Source organism: Phyllostomus discolor, chromosome 10 (assembly GCF_004126475.2).
Source record: "Phyllostomus discolor isolate MPI-MPIP mPhyDis1 chromosome 10, mPhyDis1.pri.v3, whole genome shotgun sequence".
NCBI lineage: Eukaryota > Metazoa > Chordata > Mammalia > Chiroptera > Phyllostomidae > Phyllostomus > Phyllostomus discolor.
The window spans coordinates 50651950-50670182 of NC_040912.2; the positions used below are offsets into that span (position 1 = coordinate 50651950).

At 40.0% G+C, this 18233-nt stretch overlaps 1 protein-coding gene and 1 pseudogene across 16 annotated transcripts in view; one reads left to right on the plus strand and one right to left on the minus strand.

Annotated features, from left to right (window-relative positions):
- Positions 1-18233, minus strand: part of NRCAM (neuronal cell adhesion molecule) — a 312085-nt gene that overhangs the window by 269629 nt on the left and 24223 nt on the right. The window lies entirely within an intron of this gene.
- On the plus strand, positions 11050-12092 carry LOC114507990 (annotated as a pseudogene).

Below are 18233 nucleotides of genomic sequence, written 5' to 3' on the forward strand. Positions count from 1 at the left end.
GTTTACAGAGCCTTCTGACCTGCTGTGGAAATTTACTGTACATTTAATCACACTGTGCCTCACAGGAGGAGAAAGATCAGACAGACAGAATGTTAGCAGCCCTGCCACAGGAAACTGTAGGTATGTTTATTACATGCCATTCACAGTGGACCAGCAGGAAAAACAGGTCTATGGGACATGGGATTCCAGCCTCCTCTACAACAACATGGCATTTCATAGACTAGGCCTCCTCCAGGGGCTGCTTCACAAGTTCTAAGGCAGAAGAATGTATTTTCTATGATGACTTTTTCCCCCTTCTCCTATGCTTCTTTTCTGAGCTGCCATGTCAACCACACAAATGCTCTATGCTATATTCAAATGCTATATTCCATCCTAAAATAAGGGCTTCAAATTAAATATATCTCAGCTTTACATTCTAAATTCAAAATCCAATGGTACTATAGCTAACTTGTATTTAGTGCTGCATGCCTTGCACTGCAATAAGCACTTTACATGCATTACGTCCTTTCATAAACAGCTTTGAGAGGTGGTGCTATCATCTCCTCTTTTCCCCACATTTAAAAACCAAGGCTGAGAGAAGCCAAGATAGAGGTGTAGGTAGAAATGCTTCACTTCCTCACACAACCAAAAGGATACAAGCAACTTAAAAACAAAAAACAACCAGAACTACCAGAGTACCAAACTGCATGGAAGTCTGATAACCAAGGAGTTAAAGAAACATTCATCCAGACTGGTAGGAAGGGTGGACATAAGCAGCCTGGGCAGAGAGGACGTGTGGCAAGGCAGCAGCAGACCAGGTGGGTGAGGTGGTGGCTGGTGGATGGGATTTCCCGTATTCATGCACCGATAAGCCGGGAGGAACAAGTGGGGAGTGAGACAAACCACTGAACTCAGGGTTCCAGTGCAGGAAACTAAAACCTTAAAATCTCTGGCTGTAAAAATTTGTGGCAGTTGTAGTCACGGGAGAAACTCCCAGTCTCACAGGAGAGTCCATTGCAGAGACCCAGGGGATCCTAGAATGTACACAAACCAACACTCTTGCCCAGGAAATCAGCACCTGAAAGGATATAATCCAACGGTGGGAAGTGAGGGAAGTGACAGAAAGTGGGGCAAGAGCCAAGCAAGCCAGCAAAGAGCATTGTTACCTCTCTGACCCCTCCCCCACCTACATTGCCACAATGCATGGAAGTGGGTTACTCATGCATGGCGAATACCTAAGACTCTGGGCCTTACAACATAGCAGGTGCGTGGGGACAAAGAAATATGGCCCAAATGAAAGAATAGATCAAAACTCCAGAAAAAGAACTAAGTGACAAGGAGATACACAGCCTGTCAGATACAGAGTACAAACCACTAGTAATTAGGATGCTCACAGAAATGATTAAGTTCAGTCGCAAAGTGAAGGAAGAAATGAAGGCTATACGAAATGAAGTAAAGGAAAATAGAGGGAACCAACAGAGAAGAGAAAGAAACCAGGACTCAAATCAATGATTTAGAACCAAAGGAAGAAGTAAACATCCAACTGGAACAGAATGAAGTAAGAGAATTAAAAAAAAAGTAGGAAGAGGCTGAGGAACCTCTGGGACAACTTTAAATGTTCCAACATCTGAATCATATGGGTGCCAGAAGGAGAAGAGGAAGAGCAAGAAATCAGAAACTTATTTGAAAAAATAATGAAGGAAAACTTCCCCAATCTGGCAAAGGAACTAGATGTGCAGGTCCAGGATGCTCAGAGTCCAAAAGAAGTTGGATCTAAGAAGAAACACACCAAGATACATCATAATTAAGTTACTCAAGACTAAAGATAAGGAGAGAATCTTAGGAGCAGCAAGAGAAAAGGAGACAGCTACCTGCAAAGGAGTTCCCATAAGATATCAGCTGATTTCTAAAAATAAACCTTACAAGCAAGAAGGAGCTGGAAAGAAGAATTCCAAGTCATGAAAGGCAAGGACCTACATCCAAGATTACTCTATCCAGCAAAGCTTTCATTTAGAATGGAAAGGCAGATAAAGTGCTTTCCAGATAAAGTTGAAGGAGTTCATAATCACCAAGCCCTTATTATATGAAATGTTAAAGGGATTTAGCTAAGAAAAAGAAGATCAAAAACTATGAACAGTAAAGTGACAACAAACTCACAACTATCAACAACTGAACCTAAAAAAAATAAAAAAACAAAATTAAGCAAACAATTAGAACAGGAACAGAATCACAGAAATGGATATCACAAGGACAATTATCAGAGGGCAGGGGGAGAAGAGGGGAAAAGGTATAAAGAATAAGAAGCATAATTGGTAGGCACAAAGTATACAGGGCGAAGTTAAGAACAGTATGGGAAATGGAGTAGCCAAAGAACTTATATGTGCAACCCATGGAGATGAACTAAGGGAGTTGGGGAATGCTGACGTGTGAAGGGTGCAGGAAGGAGGGGAAGAAAGGGGGGGAAATATTGGGACAACTGTAATAGCATAATAAAATATACTTTTAAAAACAACAAGACTGAGAGTTCTAGAAGGAGAGTTTGGGGAGGAGGGACTGAGCAATAAATGAACTCATGGACAGGGGCAACAGTGTGGTGATTGTGGAGAAGGTGGAGATGGAAGAGACTATAAGGGGGATAAATGGTAATGGAAAAAAATACAATAAAAAATAAACTATTGCCCTGGTTGGTATGGCTTAGTGTATTGAGCACTGGCCTGTGAACTGAAAGGTCACCAGTTCAATTCCTAGTCAAGGCACATGCCTGGGTTGCAGGCCAGGTCCCCTGTTGAAGGTGTGCAAGAGGCAACAGATCGATGTTTCTTTCCCTCACTTTCCCTGTCCCTTCCCCCTCCATGAAAATAAATAAATTAAAAAATAAAGCTATTAAAAATAATAAAAATAAATCAATAAAATCCAATGCCGAGAGAGCCTACATAATTTGCTTGAGGTCATCTGACTAGTAAGTGGCTCAGCTGGGGTCTAGCCCATGTCTGTATGCCTCTGGCCCAAGCTCTTTAATGTATGTGAAATATTTCAAATTTAGTGAGAAGCACAGCATATAATACACATTACCCAACTTGTCAACAAATATACTTAAATTGAAAGATACAAATAACCCTTTATATAAAAATACATTTAAAAATATAATGGAGTTTCTCTATCCAAAAGAAAAGGTTAATAGGAAGAAAGGACAGAAGTGAATCTACAAGCCCCATAGATAAAGTCCTGTTAAGCGGCGGTCTTTGAGAAAGTGCTTACTAAAAGTTTATTGGACTCGTAACATTTTCTTATTCAAATACATCAAGGAGGTCAGGAAAGATCATCTGAATAAAAACATGACTCTCAAAGCGGGAGCGATGAAGCCAAGTTCTGTAGTGAAAGCTACCCTTTCCCACCTGCTCTGGCCCTCCCCCCACCCTGGCTTCAGTGGGGTGGCCTTCTCACATCAGCCGCCATCCCAGGACTGGCTTCCAGCAGCCAAGAGAAGATGCCATTGGAAAGGCTAAGAACTGGGGACAGCATCCTTTCTTCTGCCCTGGGCAATCAGAATAGAAAAGGTTATATTATATTGTGAAATATAAGACAGTAGTCACCTCTAGGCAGAAGTGTGGGGGTTATAGTTGGGGATAGGGATTTAACTAAATCAATGATGTTCTCCTCCTTCAGCTTAGCAGAGAGGACAGTATTTTTACTATATCGTTCTTTATCTTTTCATATATATGAAAATAATTGCATGTATATGTAATACAAAGAGCAAAACTAGTTGAGGGAAGAAAAAAATTATAGTGGGCCAGGGAGGGAAGTAATGAAAGCATAAGAAAGATTTAAGGTAAGAAGGAAGAGAAAGTGAGAAAAAAATCCAAGGTAGAGTGGGTGGGGAAGGAAGGCTGAGGGAGGAGCCCAGCTCTCAGCACTGGTTTCTTAATAAAAATGAGGAGGACTTACAAGTCAGAGAGGAAAGGATAAAAAGACACAAAAATGAGAAAATTGTGAGAGAACAATGGGATAAAAATAAAAGGTCATTTCAAATTTGACTATATGTTTTGAGCTTGCTTTAAAGGGGAACTTGAGAAGTGCAAGCATGAACATTTTGATTAATGGGGCTCCGAAACAAAATCTAGCGGCACCTCATCTTGGCCATTGCATGAGTCAATATTCCAGATAACAGATTTATCACTTTAAGCCTTCAATCTTATTTTGAGTGGAAAGCTTGCTAAAAACATGCCATGCTTCCTGACCTTCTTAAATAGAATTGAACCTTTTCTCTCTCCCTCAGAGTCATCACCAAGGACATCAGTGATACATGTAGGGGCTACTCCTGTGGGAGGGCTGGAGCTCCATTCTCTAATGAGGCAAGGGTGGGAAATTCCAGAGAATGAAGACATTTAGCTATAGGGGAAGCCAAATAATCGGTACATACTGACACCAGAATGGAGAAATCACCTTTCTGGAAGTCGTTCTTCAAGTTTCTCCTACTAAATAGAGTGATAAGCCCCACATCTAATCTACTGTTGTCACCACCTCTTCTCCAGATGCTTCTCCCTCCTCTGCAAGAGGACAGCAGCCACTGCACTTACCCAAGATGCACCCCAGGCCAGTTGTTCTGATCATTAGTCGCATGCCTCTGTGTGCCCATCAGCCTTGGATTTGCACATTCATATATGACAAAAGAAGTATCACCCCCATACAATCACAAATCTCAGGACCCCAATTTGGCCCAGAGTTGACTGATGAGAGTAATGGTATTTCCTATAAGGAATGGAGTATCAAAGAGTTGGTGAGAAGGGAATAAGCTAGAAATTGCCTCTTCTAGCCCTATGTAGCTTCCCTGTGAAATCACCAAGATGGTAGCCATTCTGTTCACTCAGCAAAACAAAATACTATTGGAAAAAACTGCCTGTGCTGGGCTTTCCTAGAAGGCCTGGAGAGAAAGAGGTTGGTCAGATGCACAGTTGGCATCTCAAACTGACAATTAGCATGTCTACTAATCACTTGAATAGAATGATGTGTGGCCTGTTGGGCAAGTAAACAAAGATGTGTAGAAGCCAAAATGTCTCCTGATTCCTTTAACATAATAGGGTTAAAACACATCATTTTCAAACTTAGCTTTTGTCAGTGGAGTTTACATTGTTATTATGGATTTTAAAAATTGAATGCCAGGTAGTACTACCTGTAGCTAGTGTGCAATGGTTCTCAAAGGTGCCAAGCAAACAGTCATTTCAGTGAAACTGAACATGACTTATTCTAACATAAAAAAATGTCAGGGTAAAAGAACATTCTGGAAACTAATCCATCTTTGAAATGCATAATTATTAAATTTCAAACTTGTATATTATTTTCAAGCAGTAGGATGACTATAAATTTAGCATGTAATGTATAAGGTTTGTTTTTTTTTAAGATTTTATTTTGTTATTTTTAGAGAGGGAAGGGAGGGAGAAAGAGAGAGAGAGAGACAAACATCAATGTGAAGTTGCTGGGGGTCATGGCCTGCAACCCAGGCATGTACCCTGACTGGGAATCGAACCTGCGATGCTTTGGTTTGCAGCCAGTGCTCAATCCACTGAGCTATGCCAGCCAGGGCTATAAGGGTTTTTGTCTTGTTTCACCCACAGCCTTTCTCAATCAGGGTTTCACTCAATTTTGAAAGAATTAAGTTCTATAAAAATGACATGCATGACTATTTTCTTCAAATATAGCTATGGCATAGATAATAAGTTAATTCATTATATTCAATGAATGCCTTAAGACTTAGGGTTTGACAAAGCTCACGAACCCCTCCCCAAATTTCATGAATATTTTTGTAAGGATGTGCACATGAGTGACTTTCTGGGGCAAGGGGTCACAGCTTTCACTGGATTCTAAAAGTAATCATGAACCGGAAAGTTAAGAACTACCATACTAGATTATTAGTAATATTATAACAAATCATAGTGTTTATGGTAGAAAACAACTCAGAGAAGTGAAACATTAAAAAAATAAGGTATTATTTTCTGAATACTTACTTCCTATATCTTTCTAAAACCATTTCTGATTAGTTTTTCTATATACATATGGGGACTGAGACCCCACACAATTCTAAACCTCCACATTCCTCTCCTATCCTGCAGCAAAGTGGGAATCCAACTTGGAAGAGGTGACACACGTGCAGCATTTTAAACCAGCAGGTTTTATTTGTGGGAGGTTTTCTGACTTAAACTTACAGTGTGCTTATTGTTCTCACAATCTATTAATTCCAATGAGTCTGCCAAGATATGTAAACACGTCACAGCAACTTTGCTGCCTCAATGATTGCCCGAGATTTTATAGTTCTTAAATATGTTTAGAACATACACACTTACTCTTACAATCAGATCAAAATTTGAGGTTATAAAATAAAATACAAAATAGTAATAGTGGCACCTAAATACACAGAACTGTCACATTAGCCTGTCTGGCTCCACTGACTATACTGGCAAATCACATGCATTCTCATTATCATGGCAGGTTAAATAAACTGTTGACACTGACCGCTGTTTGGGCATATCATGAGAGAAATGGGTGAAGAGTAGAACAGACTTCAGGGAGAAACACAGTTAATAAGAAGAGCCTCAACTTCCCTACCACACTGAGGAAAGCAAAGCTCTGAGCTCTCTGTGTCACTACTGCCTCTAATTTTCTTCAGGATGTAGATCAGGTGGCCTAAAATGTTGTCTTCTCTATTTATGATGGAAACGTTAAGTTTTCTACCTCAAATACAGCTGAAAAGATAAGTACATCTATGCCATCAGAACTATACATGAGGCAGAATGTGGTAATATTTCCAATTTTATCTTCACTTGTGAGCTGAAGCTACATAACTATTTTCCATTTTATATTCTCTTATGAATATCAGTGTATCTGTCTCCGCAAAGCTCTAGATGCCAACTATAGATAAGGGAGCATATCACAGCCATTGCTATGCCTTGGGCACAAGGCTAAGATGATTAAGTACTTGATACCCTTTTCCTCTTTAATTGTGTAAAATAAATATTTAACTAAAGGCCTTTGCAATTGATAAAGCTTTCAATTGCATGGTGCCCATGTGGAAAGGTCATTCTGACCACAAAAAGTCCACATCATTCTTCTTTCTCTAATCAGAAGCCTCATTCAGGGTAGGGCTGAAGCCCTTCTACTTACAAAACAAGAAGTCCTATGAAGGGGGAGCAACACCAGCTACAGTGATCAGAGGAGACCCTGGCTTCTTTTTTCATCAGCAGATTAAGACCACCTGTCATGTCATCCAAACAATAGGCACTCCTGTTTATTTCACTCAGCAATCAAAATATGTAGTTATTTCCATAATCTAAAAGAAAATTATTTTTTTGTTTAAAAATATCTGTAAAACCAGACTTTACTTCAAAACCCACAAATATTTATGGGGGGAAGAAACAATGTGCAAAACACTGTGAGACACTCAAATTGTATGTGGATCCTGTTACTTACAGATAGTTTAATGGTCCTTAAAAATGCTGTTATTATCTCAGTTATTTAATCAGAACCCATTATTTCTCCCCATTGTCCTGTGCTAAACTATCTTTTGACTAAGGCAGTTTATTACAATTTGGTCCACTTTACTCATCCAATCTACTTCTAGTCCTAAGACAAAAGCTTTGTTTAAACCAGTATTCCTTACTGTTTCACAAACTTGTCTTTCTTCAGAAATTTCCTCTCTTTAGACTGACTCCTCACTCCAAATCCTAGGCACCTCAAGACCAAGTTCCATTTATTTTTCTTCTTGGAAGGCTTCTCCAACCATTGCTATTTTCAGGGATGACTCCCTTTCCTGAAGACCCACTGCACAAAGAGCTCTACCCTTGACCTAGCCCTTAATGAATGAACAATGCCAGCACATGTAATTGTTTCAGCTGAGCTAGTCTGCTCTTAACTTGATGAGTACCTAAAAGACACACACTCCCTGTGCCTCCCACAGGTGGCTCTTATAGATAAATAATAAACTGCCTCACCCAAGTTTTTAAAAATTTTTAATCCTCACCCAGGACATTTAGAGAGAAAGGGAGAGAGGAAGAAGAGACAAAAACATTGATGTGAGAGAAAAGCATCCATTTGTTGCCTCCCATACATGCCCCCAGGATCAGACCTGAAGCCTAGATATGTGGCCTGACCGAGCATCAAACCCTCAACTTTTTGGTTATGGGAAGAAACTTCAACCAACTGAGCCACACCAGCCAGGCCTACCCCACATTTTCACTGACCAAGAAATGTATTCTCCAGCTCAGTGGTTTCAAAACTCAAGTGTCCATGAGAATCACCTAGAGTGTTTGGCACAGATGACTGGGCTCTATCTGAATTTCCAAGTCAGTAGGTCAGAGGCGGGGCCTGAGAATCTGCATATCTAACAAGTCCCCAGATGATGGTGCTGGTGCTGTGCCCATACTTTAAGAACTACTGGTATGGTTCACTCACTTGAGCTGATAACTGGCAGGAGAAAGAATGCAGCACAAAATATTGGGAAAGGCACAGGACCGGAAGCCTGAAGAACTGGCTTCCTGGTTTGTTCTGTTACTAGCAGCTCTCTGATCATGGAAAGATCATGGTTTTAGTTTACTCTCTTATAGTGCAGCTGGGATAATAAATATTGTTTACCCCATTGCTTGAAACTGTTATGAGGATCAAATGTAATCAAATGAAAACAATGAGGATCAAATATATATGGAAGCAAACTGTAAAAAAACTTACTTTACAAATGTGCCTGGTACATGACAGGCATTCAATAAATATTTGCTGCATTTAATTATTATTTGGCTCAAAATTTCAATCTAAGCCCTGGCTGGCGTAGCTCAGTGGATTGAGCACTGGCTGCAAACCAAAGCATCGCAGGTTCGATTCCCAGTCGGGGTACATGCCTGGGTTGCAGGCCATGACCCCCAGCAACTTCACATTGATATTTCTCTCTCTCTCTCTATCTCCCTCCCTTCCCTCTCTAAAAATAAATAAATAAATAAATCTTTAAAAAAATTTCAATCTAAATCAAGTTTCTTGAGGAATGGACTGATTTTATTCTTCATTACAATGTCACTAATTGGACAGAAAATTTTTTGAGAATTACTCAGAAGTAGCACCAATTTTATCTTTAAGAGAAAAAGAGAAATTTATTTATGATTACCATTCTCACTTCATTAATTACATGTAGACTCTACCATATTTCCTGCATATATATAAGTATTTCCAAAAAAGAAATCAGAAACTTAGAATCCTCTGCTGAACAGCAAGAGATGGCCGCTAACACAATTCTTTTGTTCAGAAAGAATTTACTAGCCAGTAATAAAATAATTATTTCAAAAATAAACAATAAGCCTGAGAAATCCTATAAAACATAGTTATCTGACCTTCCGCTAGATTTATTTTTTCTTAATTATTTTACCTCCATATTTTATTTGTGTGATTAACCATCAATCAAATTTTAAGATTTCCTTGTGGTCTCACAATCTGCAAATTAGGAAAATGAAATGTCCCGTTTACAACTGAGTTAAGGTCCATAACCTTCTCCAGTATGTCTAATAAAAAGGAGTCATGGGTCATTAATGAAAAATGGGCTAGTGAGGGATAGCTTTAACCAGAGAAAGGACACAATAAAGCAAACTAAGAAAATAAACAAACAAATAAATAAAATTCTAAAACTTCATAGAAATAAAAAAGATATAAATCTGTAAGCATCTTGCTGACATTAGTTATAGCTACATGCTATTTATATACAAAAACCCACTCAGTTTTCCTACACACAATGGAGAAATGAAAAAGTGGCCTTTAAATATATTTTTGGCAAATATATCTAGAATCATAAAAATTAATTGATTAAACTGCATTAGTTCTGTCTAAATATATTAATAAAAATATGTAAACATTTCCACTTTAGACCTCTTTGCTTTCTATGTGACACATATTTTAATTGCCCTAATAAAGAAGAAAAGCATGTGGACTAACCCATTGTCCTAAGGGGTAGAGAACCAGGACTTTACACATGTGACCTTTTGGCTTGTGAAAGGCTACATATTCTTGCCAACGAATTCACAAAGACTGCAAATCAAAAAATGCTGAGATCCTTGGACAAAAGGGAGACAGAGGAGGAGAGAGGGTAAGAGAAGTAGAAACGGTAATAGAACCAAGCAGTGGGTTCATTACATACTGATGGGCTCAGCAGACAGGGGCAAACCCTCCGTGGGCGAATATCTAATACACTAAAACTGCTAGCTTTCACAGAAATTTTCCTTGATATCAATGCAAGTAATTTTATGTACTCTCCAATGAGCATATTTAAAATAGTATAGAACTTCTTTCTTTTCAGACTTTGAAATCTTTCATACTCTTTCATCTGTCACTCTTCCATCTATCACTCTTCATTAACACTTGTTTTTCAATTCCTTGGTTTACAGAAGAATAGAAACACTTCTTGACAAGCTGGAAGAATACATGCTATCCTTTTAAAAAATTATTCATAGTAATTCTTGGCAAAGACCAAGAATAAGAAGGAAAATTGTTATTCTGGCATTTCATTTGGACCTCCAGTTTTATTTTTTAAAGGCATTCCAAGAACTACCAAGTGGCCCATTTCTCCAGACCATAAAGAGGAAGGTTGAATGGTTCCATGCAAGCTTTGTTTAGTTGAGAGGGCCTAGCGAAATATGCATTATGTTACAGGTGCTCAATTAATAACATTTATTTTTTAATTGCAAAACAAGACCAGGGAGTTGATTTGAAAGAGTCTCCTCTTTAACCAAATGTTCATTTCTCACATATACACTCTCCACACAGAAGAAAGGCCTGAGTTCATTTTACTTCTCACCATTGCAGACTTTCTATGACTGTCCCAACTAAAGACGATACAATATTTAAATTGCAAATAATCCAAGATGGCACACAATTGTTTCAGCAGTGCCCATCATTTTTCCTCATATAGAAAAGTTTTTTGACAACATACACTGTGATGTTTTTAATTTATTCATTCAACAAATATTTGCTAGAACCTAATGTATACTGGGTTCTATGTGCTTGGGATGCAAAATCTCTGGTCTTGCTTAAATTTCTTTTGGGGGAGACAAATTAAACAAACAAATACACAATATTAAAAAGTGGTAAGTACTATGGAAAATGGAAAATTACAGCAAGTTAAGGGGAGTCAGAAGTAAGGGATGGGCCTTTCCATGCTACCAAGAGAAGGGCCCATATGGCACAGTTCCCACGTAACTTAAAGGGAAACTTTCACAATGTCTGGAGGTCTGAATGTCCTAAATGAAGAAGGAGGCTGTCCTCAAATTCCTTCTGCAAGAACCCACTTAGGTAGCACCAACGTTGACTTCCAAATGGAGCAGGACATCTACAAAAGGAAAAGTGATGGCATCTACATCATAAATCTGAAGAGAACCTGAAAGAAGTTCTGCTGGCAGCTCGTCCCTTTGTTGCCATTGAGAATCCTACTGATGTCAGTGTCACATAGTCCAGAAACACTGGCCAGTGAGCTGTGCTGAAGTCTGCTGCTGCCACTGAGCCACTCCCACTGCCGGCTGCTTCACTACTGGCATCTTCACTACCCAGATCCAGGAGGCCTTCCTGGAGCCGAGACATCTGGTGGTTACTGATCCTAGGCCTGACCACCAGCCTTTCATGGAGGCGTCCAATGTTAACCTGCCTACCATTGTTCTGTGTAACTCACTCTCCTCTAGGCTATGTGGACATCACCATCCTTTGCAACGGCAAGGCGCGTTACTCAGGGGGTCTGAGGTGGTGGATGCTGGCCCGGGAAGTTCTGCACATGCGCAGCACCATCTCCCCTGAACACCCATGAGAGGTCCTGTCTGATTTCTACTGCTACAGAGGTCCTGAAGAGACTGAGAAGGAAGAGTAGGCCACTGCCGAAGAGGCTGTGACCAAGGAGGAATTTCAGGGTGAACAGACGGCTCCAGCTCCCAAGTTCACTGCTGCACAGCCTGAGGTCGCTGACTGGTCTGAAGGCGCAGGTGCCCTCTGTGCCTGTTCAGCAGGTTCCCACTGAAGACTGGAGCACTCAGCCTGCCACTGGAGACTGATCTGCAGCCCCCACTGCACAGGCCACTGAATGGGTAGGAACAACCCCTGAGTGATCTTAAGCAGGTTTTCCACAAACTCTTAACAGAATGGAAGTAAGAATGATGGAAAATAAAGTTTCTAACAGTTGAAAAAAAAAAGAAGGGATGGGGAGTTGATAAATAGAGTAACCAGATTAACCTAATTAAAAGGAGACATTTGGAAAATGACATGATAGAGGTGAAGGAATGGACCAGGGAAAGAAGGTGTGGGACCTCAGACATAGCCAATACAAAAGCCTAAGTCAGGGGCAATGCCTGGAGAATCTTGCTTTTACTCTAAGGGAAATGGGTTGTTATTAGAGGTGACATGATCTGACTTTTATTTTAAGAGGATCTTATGTTTTCTCCATTGAGAATAAAATGTAGCAGCCAAGGAAGAAGCAGAGCAGGAAGAGGCTCTTATAGTAATCCAGACAGTGGCTCAATCCTGTGTGGAACTGGTGGTGAGGATGAGAAGTAGATGGATTCTGAATATATTTTGAAGGTAGAATGAACTGGATTTCCTGACAGGTTAGATGTGTCATATAGAAGAAAAAAAGGGCTCAAGTGGAACTTCAAAAATTTAGTAGAAGCAACTAAAAGGATCAACTGAGATGAAGCAAGTCTGGTGCAGGGAGGAAAGCAGGTCAGTTTGAGATGTACTGAGTGTGAAACATTTCTTTGTTAAATCTGTCTAGTATCTAGAAAACAAATGAATATATTGTAACTGCCCTGTTATCCAAGACACTCATGGAAATCCTTGAGAGCCAGAGGCTCATATACCTTATTCTAGTGCCCAATGGTGGGAAACTAAAAACTACTCGCTGAATGAATTAATGCAGTAGGCTGAATAATGGCCTCCTGAAAGATGTCTCTGTCCTAATTCCTGGAGCCTGTGACCATGTAGCTTTATGGAGCAAAAGAGATTTTCAGGTGTGATTACATTAAGGATCTTAAGATGGCAAGATTATCCTGCATTATCTGAGTGGACCCAGTATAATCACAAGGGTCCTTATAAGAAAAAGGCAGGAGGGTCAGAGGCAGGGAGAGAAAATTATGAAGATGCTATACTGCTAGCTCTGAAAGTAAAGGAAAGTCCATGAGTTAACCAATTGAAGCAGCCTCTAGACATTGGAAAAGAAGAGGGAAAAGGTACTCCCCTGGAGTCTCCAGATAAAATGCAGACCAGATGATGCCTTATTTTAGGACTTCTGACCTCCCAGACTGTAAAAAAATACATTTGTGCTGTTTTAAGCCACCGAGTTTGTGGTAGTTTGCCACATTAGCCATAGGAAATTAATAAAATAAGCAAATTCAAAAGTACATAGGGGCTGAGGCCATTTTATTCACTACTGTTTCTCCAGTCCTTAGCAGTGCCTAGAGAGTAGGTTCTCAGTTGGGTTAATTTTCATTTGCTGGTAATGTTATGCAGTCTCACCTCTATACCTTTGAACATGCAGGTCGTTCTATCTAGAATGCTCTTTCACTTCCCTTCAGTCTGGCAAACCTCTCATTTTCCAAGAGCCATATCAAAACCCACTATCTCTGTGATAAATTCTACTACTTCCTTAGAGTTAGCCAGGGCCACTTTCCTTCTCTTATAGGATTTCATAGCTAAATAAGCTCTGACACCCAACCATGCTGCAGTATGAGGACATGCTTATTGGTTCATCTTCCCACTAACCCAGTAACCACAGGATCCAGCCCATGAATCAGCTAGATATCTCCTACTGTGAAAATGCAGATAGTGCATGTCTGGCATGTACATGTCTGCTAAATGAATAAAAAAACAGTACTAATATTTGCCACTGCTCTTCACCTTTTCAAGGTGCTCTGACTTATTATCTCATTTTATCTCAATACTAATCCTGAGAAGAGAGGTAACATTGTTTCTGTCAATGGGAAAAATGCTTGACTTGCTATGTGTGACATGTCATGTAATTTATGGCAGACTGAACTCCAGCCAAAGCTTCCAGACTCATCGCCCAGTGCTCTTTCCACAGCTTGTGCACTTTCCACTTCCACAGAGTCTGACTGGGTAGCCAACATAAGCACCCCCTTTGTTATATACATCTTGTGCTGGGGAAATTCAGGCCTTGGGTGGCATTATGGCCAAAAGCTGCAGCAACTCAACAATTGACTACTGTCCTTAGTTTTGATCATGACGCATAATCCCTGTCAAAAGAACAGTGTACAATACTAGCATTAAATTCAAAGGATTTTTTAAAACCACAACCCAAATCTGAGCAAGGTAATATTGCTAAATGTTAGTTTTAAAAGACGTGTTCAGAGCCATGAAACCTAAATGAAGAGGTGGAGGTAAAGGTAATTTAGCTTCAGTAAGTCAATCTGCTCTATGGACCTGGCACTTCTTTGACTAACCTAGCAATTCTGGAGCCAGCTTCTGGCTGCAAATTTTCAATTAGTTAGCAAGGAAGTGAAGAAGGCAGGCAAGTAGAGATGCTGCTAGGAAATGTATTCAGAATCTTACTGGATATAGCCTTTGTCTCATTTGCTAGATTTATTTGTAATACTGTTTGTATGTGTAGTTTTTTACAGAATGTCTACCATCTCAGCCAGTAATGTTTGTCTCATGTCTACTATGACCGTTTTCTACAAACTTTAAGAAAGAATAAGAAACATACTCTTACCATACAATCCAGCAATTCCACTCTGTGGTATATATCCAAAGTAGTTGAAAACTAACATCTACCCCAAAACCTACACACAGATGTTTACAGCGGCTTTATTCATAATTGCCAAAACTTGGAATGCAACCAAAAGGTCCTTTAGTAGGTGAATGGGTACGCAAGCTGTGGTACATCCAGACAATGGAATATTATTCAATGCTAAAAAAAGCTATCAAGACATTAAAATACATAGAGGCAAATTAAATGCATATTACTAAGTGAAAAAAGCCAATCTGAAAAGGCTGAATACTGTATGACTACAATTAACATTCTGGAAAAGGCAAAACATTCTGGAAAAGGCAACCAAAACTATTAGTGGTTGCATGGGTGGGGATGAAGATGCAGAGCACAGGGGATTTTTAGGGCACTGAAAATACTCAATATGATTTATTATTATTAGTTTCTCAACATTTAAAAAAGAAAGACATAGTTGATCTTGTAAATTATGCTTTTACCAACCTGATCTCTGCCACTCTGCCTTGTCTAGGGAAGGAAACAGACCCAGCAAGTCAGGGGGAATTTCTGTAGATTCCAGGTGACTCCCAAGCTATGCTGCCCAGACACTGGGCAGTTAAGTGAGTTTGCTCTATTCTGTAAAGCCCAAAAGATAGTAGAGTTCTATTAGAATTACCAGCCCAATGTAATATCTAAAGCGAAATTAAACCATCTATGTGTTTTTTAAAAAGAATGCATTAGATGTATTCACATGTACTAGAGTAGATTAGTCTTAGCAATTTGTGGTTCCATGCAAATGTACAATATAATCTGAAAATAATATCGCTATGATATTAGAATGAGGGATACAATATGTTGCTACGTATTAGTCCAAATCTATGGAAGGTACAATACCTAGGGTGAACTCTAAGATAAACTATGGACTTTGGGTCATTATGATGTGTCAAAGTAGGTCCATCCTTAGTTAAAAGAAAAAGTCCCATTCTGGTGAGTGATGTTGATAATGGGGAAGGCAATGCATCTAAGGGGGCAGGAGGCATATGGGAAACCTCTGTACCACTCTCTCAATTTTGTTCTAAACCTAAAACTGCTTAAAAAAAACAAAGTCTCTAATTTTTTAAGAAGAGTAAGGAATGAAGAAAGGTTAATGGCATTGATCCTTTTGATCCTCTTATATGAATTACTTAAAATGCAGGTAATGGCAATTACTGGCTATTTCTGCCAATTCTTCAGAGTTAACATTGGAATGCTTCTTCTTGTTCAAAAATTGATATAACAATACTATCAATTTCCAACAAACAGTATAAGATAGATCTTTGCACCAGCACTAAGTGGCCAGCTAGAAAAACGGAGGATTCTCAGTTGTCAAAAACACAGTAAACTTTTGGGGGCCGCCCTGCCTAGTCTCAGGAAGCTGTAACCCCCAGTGACTTAGGCTGAGTGAAAGACCTCCGGACCAGGAGCCACTGAGGAGACAAAAACTTATTTCCCTGGCATGAACGCTGCCTGTTCTAATGCCTGGCTTCCTTTTGCATGATCGGCAGTCAATGATGGGTAACAATTCTCTAAGAAAGAGAATGAACTTCAGACAGACGCGATCACGTGGGATGGCCTGAGGGAAGAAATTCATGGGGCTGTGGAAATGAAGGGGTGATCAACATGAACCCCTGCCCCCCTTGGCTTCGTCATAACCTGAGTCTTTGTTCTTAGATGTGAGAAATCCAAGTCCCCAGGCTGCCTCTGTCTTCTGCCTGCAGGGGTGGCCCAGACCAGAAACGGCTGACCCCTGGGGTGATCAGGCCTAGGACATAGAATATGCAAGATCCTGTGATATCTGTTTGCTGGAGGATGTTATTAACTTGGAATTTAAAAGCACAGACAGGAAACCAAAACTGCCCTTTGAGCCATATGTTAAAACCCCAAACCTTTGCCCAGAATCTCAGCAGGAGTTCTGTCCCCACCTTTGTAAGTTGTCTACATCTTCTGATCTTTTCTGCCAGACTGTGAATCCACAAACTAAGTCTGTTTTCTAAATAAAAATCTGCTTGGGAATGGATACGGGGCACCCTCCAGGAGAGAGGGTGGCCAAAGGCGCACCCCACGTGAGGAGTGGCCCTTCTGTCCCTATTCCCCCACAGGACCTGGTTGTCTCTGTGTATGTTTTTCTCGTGTTTTGATGAGCATCCGCAGCCAAGATGGATACTGCTGGCCAGTATCATCCACAGTAAACAAATGTGTTAAAAATTTGTTGGCTAAATACTTCAAGTAGTTAATGAGTAGTTAAGGGAGAAATAAAAGCATTTTCTCAGACTGTAATAATGCATGAAAAAAAGAAAAACTAGAAAATAATTTTGTGTTTAGGTCTAGAGATAAAATAGTAAACACACACACACACACGAGGCCTCTAGAGAAAAAATTCAACCATTGCTAATATAACAAGAATAGTTTGTGTGACACTGATGTAACCTGGCAGCCAAGGAAAGTGGACTGGAATAACCACGTGTGAACAATGACAACTTCACTGTACTAGTTAGCTGGGTGGTAGAGACCATTGAGTATGTATACTGTGTAGCCCCATCACATTCAAAATGAGTGAGCGAGAAGAGCAACAAATATGCATCAGATATTGTGTTAAGCTTGAACATTCCTCTGTGGAAACTATTTGGATAATTCAGAAGGCCGCAGTTATGGGCAACTGGTGATTGGCAGCTTCATCACAACACTCCCACTCATGCATCATGTCCTGTACAGAGATTTTTGTGAAACATCAAATCACCAAAGTGTCTCAGCCCCTACAGCCAAGATATGGTGCCCTGCAACTTCTGGCTTTTTCTAAAACTAAAATCACCTTGGAAAGGGAAGAGATTTCAGACTGTCGATGAGATTCAGGAAAATACAGTAGGCAGGCTGATGGTAACTGGTAGAACTGTGTGAGGTCCCAAGATGCCTATTTTGAAGGGGACTGAGACATTACTGTCCCATGTACAATGTTTCTTATATTTCTTATATTCTTCAATATATGTCTCCATTTTTCATATTACATGGCTGGATACCTTCTGGACAGACAATATATTATTATATATTATATACACATTATATATGCTATTAACATAATTTTAAAGAAATATTTCCTGAAGTATCCACAAGGAGGCCCAGTCCCAACTGGAAGCAAGAGTACAAATGGAGGCTTCCTTTTCTTCCCACCCCATGTCAGTCCTGCACCATGAGGGGCCTTATACTCCTGTGTATAGAATCCCAGCTTAAAGGTTCAATCTTTGTCTTCCAAACCTACCTCCACTCCCCTGCAAACACACAGCTATCTCCTAGCTAGTCCTCAGTCTAATAGAAATGCACAGTTGTAGCAATTAGTCCTCAAAGACCCACGCATGTCTTGTATACAGGCTGCAGCTCTTTGGACAGGGGATTCTAGGGTCTCTGGTTCCTGGAGTGAGGTCTTGAACCTTGCTTCCCAAGGTATGCCCTGGGGATCAGCAGCATTATCATCATCTAGGAGCTTATTAGAAGCAGAGTC